At 34.6% G+C, this 10890-nt stretch overlaps 1 long non-coding RNA gene across 1 annotated transcript; it reads left to right on the top strand.

Moving 5' to 3' along the window:
* Nucleotides 1–6081: 6081 nt before the first annotated feature.
* LOC132095827 (uncharacterized) lies at nt 6082–9510 on the top strand. Its single transcript, XR_009422514.1, has 4 exons — nt 6082–6182; nt 6264–6521; nt 6630–6731; nt 9372–9510. It is a non-coding gene; the product is annotated as an uncharacterized LOC132095827 (long non-coding RNA).
* The last annotated feature ends 1380 nt before the right edge of the window (nt 9511–10890 follow it).

The raw sequence follows: 10890 nt of genomic DNA, 5'->3' as shown, positions 1-10890 counted from the left end.
AATTTAGAGAGAAAGAGAGTGGAGGGAATGGTTTATCCAAAATACAGCTCTACACATGTGGTTTAAACTAGAAATTAACTGCTTTTATAGATGGGGAAGGTACAGCAGACAATCAAGGGCGATACGATTCAGCACAAAGACATCATAAGGAATATTCCTTAAATCCAACCATAGAGAAGCACATTCCTTGGAAGAAGGACAGATGCACACATCCTTAGCTGGTAAAAGTGAAGAGGTGTCTGGCACTGGTTTCCATCCTTTGCGTCCCCTCCAGGTGTTTTTGCAGAGATGTGTAAGGCATTCCTTGAGTCGAAGTATGAAGGCAGAGCATATCAAAGTTGTGTCGAGAGAGTACTGGTGGCACATCAGCAGCTTAATACTTTAGAATATCTGGGGCAAAGAAAAGGCACAATTAGCACTAAATAGACTGCTTAAAAGAACAATGAACCTGGCATATGTTCCACTATGCTGGTGAGGAATACACATTGCACTAGGGCTGTGACGGTGGCAGATTTTTACCACCGCGGTGGTAATAGATCAACTCGCGCCTGTGGGACAGTATATATATATATATATATATATTATATTGTGGTGGAACAGTTCAACTTTTTCATGGTTCAGATTTAAGATATAGATTTAAGTTGAAAATCCAAGTTGAGAATAACACTGGAAAATAAATATATTTATTGGATGGCATGATGGAATGGATAGAATTTCCTTTTAATCCCTTTCCCTGTATTTGTCTGTGATTCACTTTGCTGCATTTTAAATGCTGTTGCACTAGTTTGTGTATGTTTGACCTGTGCATTTTGTTTAATTTTTTTACCCTTTAATAAAACTTCTGTATATCTGTTAGAAAAAAAAGTACCTCTACTTTTTTAATACTTCAGTACAATTTAAAGTTGTACTTTTTTACTTTTACTCAAGTATGTTTTTGGCCAGATACTTGTACTTTTATCTGAGTGAGAGTTCGCTAAGTATCTTTACTTTCACTTGAGTAAAATTTTTGAGTACTTTTCACACCTCTGCACTTCCGTCAGAGAATATGGAGCCTGCAAAACACTAAAATAAATATCAAAGAAATAATACAGTTAAACAAGAAAGTAGACTAAATAAGAAAGTTAAATTCACCCTGTCTACAGGACACAAGCGGCGCGGCGCAACACAACATGACAAAATACTAGGCTATACTACCCATTATAACCAGTGATGCTACACTGGATGTGGCATGAAGTCATGACTAATCCCCGGCAGTAAACTGCCTCGTGCTATTTATGAGGTACTGACACGGAGTTCAAATGTCCGGTGTAGACAGACTCAACCTGTTGCAAAGCGGTGTCGTGTACAGTGTAGACACGCTTCTCTGTTCTGTTCTGTCGCCAATCAAGCGGGCGCATTAACTCCTTGTCTTTGAAAAAGGAATCATTCCCACATTTCTTGTTAACATTTACCATTTATTAATGTCTCATATGTTTTTGGCCAGTTTGGCGAAAGCCTCACCAAACCTGAGCAGCCAGGTGTTTGCGATCATGGGAACTTGAAAACACTTGTACAAACGTGGATGGGTGACATGAATGCAGATTTCAGAGCTTCAGATTGGTGATGTAGTATTTGGTTTTTCCAACAAGGTGCATCGCCAACACAAATTTAATTTGCTGAATGCAGAATAAACTATTTTACGGGGATCAAACCTGCCAATCTAAAGGAAATGTTGTATATGGTGTTTGATGTAATTTGTGAATAACCATAGATTTATAGTCTAAATTAAGCAATTTGCAACTATTATACTGTTATTACACTTGTAAACAAAACTTCTATTATGCTTGTTATGGAATGTGTGATGTCATGTGCACGACCGCAGGTGGCAACAGACAATGCAGGACACGATTGTCACGGCAACCGTCACAGAACTATATTTCACTATTCATTTAAAGAGACAGTTTAGTCAAAAATAAAAATTCTCTCATCATTTAGTCACCCTCATGTTGTTCAAACCCTGTATGACCTTAGTTCTTCGGCAGAACACAAATAAATATTTTCAGAAGAATTATTTTGCTGGTAAGCATTGACTTCCATTTTATGGACAAGAAAAATCAGAAATTTCACAAAATATCTTATTTTATGTTGTGCAGAAAAAGGTTAGTCCTACATGTAGGGTGGCAAAGGGATGGCAAATTTCCTAACGTTTCTGAAATATTCCAAAAAATCCCAGAAAGTTTCAGAAATGTTTTGCCTTTTTGCAACCCTACATACATGTTTGTAAACAAATATAATTCCCAGGTGAACCACCCCATGAATATATGAATGATTTAACAATAATGATTTATTTAGACTATTTAAAAATTCTTAAACAGAAATCTATAGAAAGAAACCCCCAAAATAACCTAAAATGATCGTTTCTCAGGGCTAAAGAAGAAACCTTTCTTGTGTTACAAATTACAACTTTATGAATCTATTACAGTTACTACCACAGCCACTTTTAACACTTTGTGGTAAGACAATGGATTACAATATTTAATACATAAAGGTCCTACTTAAACAAATTGCTTTAATTTAAAGCCTCAATCTCTTGTAAGACCTAAAATAAAACAGAACTCCTACAATAAAAAGTTTAGAAAGAAAACATCAGCACTGCACCATCAGAGTCTCTATGAAACACAATTTAGAGTCTGAATGTTTGAGGGACACGAAACAAGAGACCATCTCCCTACAGGAAATGTTATCTAGTGTTTCTGACTTCCAGCTCTAAAAATACATCCCTCAGGAGCTTGAGATGAGGCCTGAGGTCGTGTGAAGATGAGCAGGAGTCATCTTGGACCGAGTGTCTCATTTATGTTATTAGCAGAGAGAGGCACCTCGGCAGACGTTGCAGATGATGCCGATCATGGTTTTATTTTTCCTAGTGTTACCTTATTACCATATTCTACTGTCATATGGATATTACTCTTACACACTCATCTCTGACCAATAACAGACTGTGTCTTGATTGTACCACTGGGGGGATACAATCAAAGGGATAGTTCACCCAAAAATGAAAATTATGTCATTAATAACTCACCCTCATGTCATTTCAAACCAGTAAGACCTCCATTTATCTTCGGAACACAGTTTAAGATATTTTAGATTTAGTCCGAGAGCTCTCAGTCCCTCCATTGAAGCTGTGTGTACGGTATACTGTCCATGTCCAGAAAGGTAAGAAAAACATCATCAAAGTAGTCCATGTGACATCAGAGGGTCAGTTAGAATTTTTTGAAGCATCGGAAATACTCTCTAAAATATCTTAAACTGTGTTCCAAAAATAAACGGAGGTCTTACGGGTTTGGAACAACATGAGGGTAAGTTATTAATGACATAATTTTGCAAATTGGGCGAACTAACCCTTTAGTACACTTTCAGCAATGCTGCTTTGAAAGAATGTGCATTGTGAAATTCGCTATACAAAAAAATTTGAAATAAATTTTTAACAACAGAGAATGTCCCAGTAATCTTATTCTTAATATTAAAATAGCATGATAGAACGACATATATAGATAGATAGATAGATAGATAGATAGATAGATAGATAGATAGATAGATAGATAGATAGATCTCATGACAGAAAAGAAAACTGGTGTCTTTACATCAAGCCATTTTGTTATGATGCACAAAATTTGATATCAGTCTAAAAAAAACAATGTCTTTCATTTCTGCCAATGTGTTTGAAGCATTCATTCCACTTTCAATCACAGGTATCAGTATCTGAAACTACGATTAAATGCTATCAGATCTATAAAGTTAACCATCCAGCTAAGACTATAATCCATCGTCTCATGTCGGATCAGGCCTGATCTACATGCATCGACAACAAAACTGTTTTACATTGAACACATGTGATATCAGGTCTGCAAACTGGCCCTCTCTCTAGATCCAGAAGCCTGAAAAAATTGCTCTAGAAATGAAAACGCATTACACTGTCAAATATTTCTTTGGAAAAGACAGTAAAAGGCTAACTTGCGAGAAATAAACTAGACGAATGTGTTTGCTAGCCTAATTCAGCGCGCTACCAAAGTATGAGAAAGAAACTTGAGTTACTAAGATAAACTCCGAACATGTTTTGGTACATCATATTCTCTTTGTAAAAGTACATTATATGAACATAAAGACAGCAAAAAAGTGACGCTCTTGTGAATTCTCGAGTGCTTAAGAGCTAATATTGTCAGTTAGCCATTGAGTTGCCAACTAAGCAGCAGGAATGAGTGAACACAGGCTAACGCGCTAACTAGCCCAAACAAGCTAACGATATGTGGCCTGCGCTTCAGCGAGCCAACCAGAGTTACTAAATCATTATATCAGCGGGTTATTGGAAATCAAAGACAATTTGTTATTGTGTACGACCACACTATACATACGTCAAAACAATATCTGTTGACAAGCACAGATTTTGTTGCCAGCCATTAACCGGGCAACTCCTTAATCCAGAGCAGTCGAAATTGGTCTAAATTACGCAGACGGAAAATACCGTATATCGTTCAAGGAGGAAGACGTATCAACAGATTATACACTTTTACCTAGATCTCTGTATTATAAGTCGATGACAGTTCCCATTTTGTCGGTTTTAATGTCCCTTCCTTGAAGCCATTATCATTTTTTTTCTCCCTCTTCGCTGATTTCTCTTTAAGCCTCTCCGTACAGCTGGCGCGTTTCGTCCCCTGTCGTCGATCACATTACAGTGCTTAAGTTAAAAATCTTGCGTAGAATTGTTTGGAGAATACCGGGTCATAAAATTCCGCGCTCTTAAAAAATAATGCGCAGTTTCATTCAACGTAAAACTACGTGAGAAGCTGAACCGGATGACGTAGAAACTGGTGTCGATCGCTTTTACAAAACTGACAATGTATTACATGTATACGTTCCCAACATTTCGTCTTTGGTATTTTGGATAAAATAATGAACACACTTAAACTGTGTTAGTTTGAAGGGGGTTTAAATATTATTTATTTGTTAATTTACTAACGTTCAAAAGTTATCCTTTATCCAGAATGCATTAAATTGATCAAAAGTGACAGTAAAGCCATTAATTAAACAATGGTGTGTATTTTTGATATTTTTTGTTGTTATTTAAACATGAAAGCATTAAACCAATTTGTTCAATATATATTTAAAATCTGGCAACACATCACATTCATTTTAAAAGGTAGAAATATTTTCTAATATAGTCTTTACTATGAATTTAACACAAAATTTAATTTTTTTTTCCAAAAAATAAAGAAAGAATACTGATCCCAAACTTTTGAATGGTAGCATATATTGTTACACAAGATTTCTATTTTGAACAAATGCTGTTCTTTACAATGTTTTATTCATCCAATAATCCTGAAAAAGTATTACAGTTGCCAAAAAAAATCTATAAAAAAATAGCAGCATAAGCTGCATCACTTCACCAACATTGATAATAAATCAGCATAGGCTATTAGAAAGATTTTGAAGGGTCATATGACACTGAAGACTGCATAATGGGTTATGAAAATTCAGCTTTGCATCACAGAAGAAAATATAATTTTAAAGTATATTAAAATAGAAAAACATTATTTTGAATTGCAATAATATTTCGCAATATTACTGTTTTTTCTGTATTTTGGATCAAATAACTGCAGCCTTGATGAGTATAAGACCTTCTTCAAAAACATTACAAATTGTACTGATCCCAAACCTTTGAATGGCAGTGTGTAGATATATATAAGCCCTGGCTTACATAGTATGTCTACATAACAAAAAATTTGTAATTAGCCTAAATTTAGTAATTGCAGCTGGTAGGTGACCAGATGTTTTGAGTGAATTGTGAAGTCTGTTTGAATTCCCAAGTATACCATAGTTGATGTAAAAAAAATCTATAAATACAATTAATAATACATTAAAAACACAAATTATGCAAAAATCATTAAGATGCTTGACATGTAAAATAGCTGACCTTTTCGTTAAAACCTGCAAAGTATTTTTGACTTGAGGGATTTTTATTGCTTGGCCTATCTCATTGCTCATCTGCTGATAAAGCAACAGCTTGTGTGATTTGTTCATGATCTGTGGGTTTCTGTCTCTCTGCAGAGTCTATTCCTACTCAAACCTCAATGGTTGGTCACAATTCAGTGCAAACATGTGCTGTCTGAAATTCATTTTGCTGCTGCTCATTTCATCACATATAAGTGGTAAGTTTCAAAAAAGGTATGTAGTAACTTTTTTACTCAGACATATTTGGAGAGCTACATGTCTATCATTATTTCTTTTAGGTGACTGTCAGATCAATTTCAGTGTGAAAGGAGGAAGAAATGTTTGCTCCGGTCAGGACTTTAACCTCACATGTCGGCTGGATTGTAATAGTCAAATAATCCATTTAAAACTGGTGAAAGAAGGACAAATTCAGTATAGTCTTGAGTCTTGGCATAATGTCTCACTACACATTCACAGTGCAAATACGAATCATTCAGGAATATATAGCTGCCAAGCAGGGAATGGTCAAACGAGCAGGCTTTCTGTAGCAGTGGGAGGTAAGTGGGAAATCCTCCTGGCTCTTTAAAAGTATTCAATTTTGAAAACTTCATAAATTAAGAAAGTGTGTGTGTGTGTGTGTGTGTGTGTGTGTGTGTGTGGTTCAGACTGTAGTTTTTCTTCAACTTATATACCAGAATATTTACCCACTGTAAATACAACTTCATCCTCTCTGACTAATATCACATACCAAGGCCACACACCATCAAGTAAGTTTCTCCATTAACTTCTTAATTTCTGAGACTTAATCCATCCGTATACAGAATCTAGATTACTGAAATAAATAATTAAAGTAGCATTTAAGTTAAAGGAAAAGATTCAAAAATTCAAATTTGCAGAAAATGTACTCACCCTCAGAACATCCAAAATGTAGATGAGTTTGTTTCTTAATCAGAACAGAGATTTGGAGAAATTTAGCAGTACATCACTTGCTCACCAGTGGATCCTCTGCAGTGAATGGGCGCCATCAGAATGAGAGTCCAAACAGCTGATAAAAACATCAGAATAATCCACAAGGAATCCACATGACTTCAATGAAAAACGTGTTTGCGAGAAACAAATCCATCGTTAAGGAATTAAGTTTTCACTGAAAAAAAAACAATATTATAAATAAAGAGCTTGTTTGAATAGATCATTTGTCTTAATGATCTATCTGTGTCTTACAAACACACAGCTTTTCACTTCGTAAAAAGTTAGCTGAAGTGGAGTTGTGTTGATTACTTGTGGATTATTATGATTTTTTTATGTTTTTATCATCTGTTTGGACTCTCATTCTGACGGCACCCATTCACCGCAGGTGATCCATTGGTACGCAAGTGATGTAATGCTAAATTTCTCCAATTCTGATCCAGGGAATAAACAAACTCATCTACATCTTGGATGGCCTGAGTCTACAGATTTTCCTTTTGGCAGAGGTGGGTAGAGTACCCAAAAACTGTACTCAAGTAAAAGTAAAAGTACTTCTAGAAATATTTACTCAAGTAAAAGTAAAAGTACTAGTCTTGAATAGTTACTTGAGTAAGAGTAAAAGAGTACCGGATAAAAAATCTACTCAAGTAGTTAGTTACTAGTTACTTTGGGTCATATATACTGAGCCTATTTTTATTTAGATATATAGATAAAATGTATGTAATGTATGTGTGCGTGTATAAATGTATATATTTCATCAGCCTTTACTCCAATTTATGTAATTTATTATAAAACCTTGTCTGTTTACTTAAGTAACAGATATAGGTGTCATGCCATAACATATTTTTAATACGACTGACTTTATATTAAATGTGAGTTTAACATTGAAAGTTAATGTGATATAAATATCGCTACTAATCTTTCATTGTTCAGAAAGAGAGCAAATAACATTTACATTATTAAAGATCATTTTCACTGACAGTCTAGATTTCAATCACTCTCAGAAACTCCAATTAAAATCACTGAAACTGTTAACACTGTGAAATCAATATCTTAATTAAAGATTTGTACACACATCTGCACTTTGTTGTTTCTGACGAGAGAATTCGCCAGAAAGAGGTATTCAGTCAGTGAGCGAGTGAAGGAAGCACCGGCATTTTAGCGATGACTCATCTGAACGCCTCTGATTGGCCAATGCTTTAATAAGCTCAAAAGAATCATGTGTGATTTGTTATAATGCGCAGCGCTGTATAAACACATCTATCTCTGGCTAAGCGCCAGCAAGCAATCACAGATCTGAATTTAGCAGCTGATAATATGACTCGCTGAACGTACTTGCACCAGTGTGATTGTATTAAAATTAATAAAATCTTAATCGGCTATTTTTTGTCTTTTGGAAGCTGCATTAAACTTGACTCCCCTCTGTTATAAGCCACACACGTACAACAAACTAATATCACAGTGGTATCGTGTACTGTAATCGAATGTAGCCCAAGTTATTACCTGTTGAACAGTAGACAGCACACGCGGTGTTCATCTAATAAGGATCTCCATCGCTAGCAAATAATAACCTTTGCAGATTTCAATTCAGTGCAGTTCCAGCCACGTTTTCAACGCTCTTTCTGTTCTTAAACGTTACAACTCCGAGTGAACCACTTCAGACGCTCAGCGCGTGCGGCAGGGAACTAAACGACTCATTCAAACTGATTCATGAACCAATTCACTCGTTTGCCAATTGGTTTGATCAAGCCTTTGAACAGAATTGACTCAAAAGAATGAATCATTCGCGAATGGGCATCGCTCATTGCCCAGAGAAAAGTAGACGGCGCGTTTGGAATAAACTGAAGCATTATAGCATTAAGATAAAGTAACGAGAGGAGCGTCGCCCACAGTAACGAAGTAAAAGTACAGATTTTCCCCCCAAAATTTACTCAAGTAAGAGTATAAAGTACCCATCTTTAAATGTACTCCAAAAAGTATTCGTTACCCCAAAAAATTACTCAAGTAAATGTAACGAAGTAAATGTAACTCGTTACTACCCACCTCTGCCTTTTGGGTGAACTATTCCTTTAAAGTTGGTTGACTGGCTTCGTCCAGTAATGCAATGGTACAAAACTGACAGGACGAGGAAAATATGACTTTTGTTTATAAGTGTAATGCAATATAATTTAACTCTTCTATTTTCCTGTTAAGAATGACCTATGGCAAACATCAGAAAAATATTGTGAATTATACTACAGCATATTAAAAGTTTTTATATGGTCCCAAAGTGAATTACAATCTATTTCAATTTAATAATTTAAATTTCATATCTCATGTAGTTTATAAAAAAACTACTGTATTATTTTGCTAGTGAATGAACGAATCTTAGAGCTACAACTTTAGTCTAGTGCATTTCATGTAACTGAATGTGTGTGTGTGTGCTTCTCCGTCTCCGTAAGGGATCTTGGAGCCAGTGCTGATATGGTACATGCTGTTCAAGACAGGAGTTTTCCTCATCATATCAATAACTGTAGTGCTGATAATTGTGTGCCAGAAGCACTGAAAAAGACCTGAATTTGTAAATTAAAAACTATATCCTTCTAATAAATCATGTTCTCCATGTATCTTCTCTTGCATGATGTAAAAAAAAAAAATCAATATTCTTCTTAGGCTGAATCTGTAAATATCAAATTCAAATGTCCGATGCTCTTGTGGATCCTGACCTTTTCTTTCTGCATAGTTCTTGATTTCTGAAGTTACAGAAGATGATGTAAAAGAACACTTTTTTTACAGGTAAAGCTTTGTGTTTTATAATGTCCTATCAGCATTTTTACTAACAACTAGCTAACTAGTTAAATAAAGCCATGTTTATACATTTTCTCAAGTCTCGAATCCAGGAAAGCCTATCACATTGATCAATAATTATTTGTATAAGAATCTGTCAAAGACAATATAGCTTTTTTTTTTTTTTTGAACTTTGAATTGAATATAAATGACTGCATCTTACATTTTCAGGGGAAAAAAGTTAAATGTTCTTTGTAAATAATTTATAAACAAAATTTATTTCCTCTACACGGTTAATTATACTGTTATATAATTTACACAAAATAATGACGGGATTTCAACACTTGGGGGCGCTCGTGTTTATTTTCAACAGCCTTTTCCAATACACCTTCTTTAGAGCGGTTTATTCCTGTTTATCTGGGCTTTTTATTGCCAGTCATATATATATATATATATATATATATATATATATATATATATATATATATATATATAAACATAACATTAGCTATTCTGACACACAAGTCGCTCATCCTTAGGAAATATTCAGGTAAATAACATTGTGCAGCAGCATGGCATATTAAAAAAAATACTTAAACATTCCATTGAATTCATTTTTGTAACAACATAATATACCACAAAATAATCGCCATTGAGAATAATGACAAAAATATATATATTTATAAAATAAAACATTTGGATATATTACAATTAACTACATTTTCCCTCGTTTACCCAACAGTAAATAAATCCACGTGTGCTGTTATTCGGAAACATTATCTCAACGTATTTGTCTAAGTGAAGGTCTCGCTGATGTGACACGAGGATCTTATCCAAACACGTCAATATGACGTCCGAGAGCGTTTACATTAAGGACAGAAGTTCAGTGATCGAGACAAATGAGCACAAACAATTCGTGGAAAAAAAAATTTAAGAGAGAAAAAAACAAAAATGTATATAAATATATAAACTTTCTCTTAATATTTCTCTATATTTAGGTTTATATGAAATGTGGAAAAAGCTGATCATTAAAAAAAAAAAAAAATCTTTAAAAGATACAGAGGTTCTCTTTTAATACAAATTAACTTTACTTTGGTGGCAGGCTGTTTGGAATAATAGCAACAACCACAAGAGTAATTATACCCTGAGTTAAGGTACATGTAGTCAATTAGGAGAGTTGTTACAAGAAAACAA

The sequence above is a fragment of the Carassius carassius genome, chromosome 20 (assembly GCF_963082965.1).
Source record: "Carassius carassius chromosome 20, fCarCar2.1, whole genome shotgun sequence".
Taxonomy (NCBI): Eukaryota; Metazoa; Chordata; class Actinopteri; order Cypriniformes; family Cyprinidae; genus Carassius; species Carassius carassius.
Note: the sequence above shows the minus strand (reverse complement) of the source record. Positions and strands in the feature narration are given on the sequence as shown.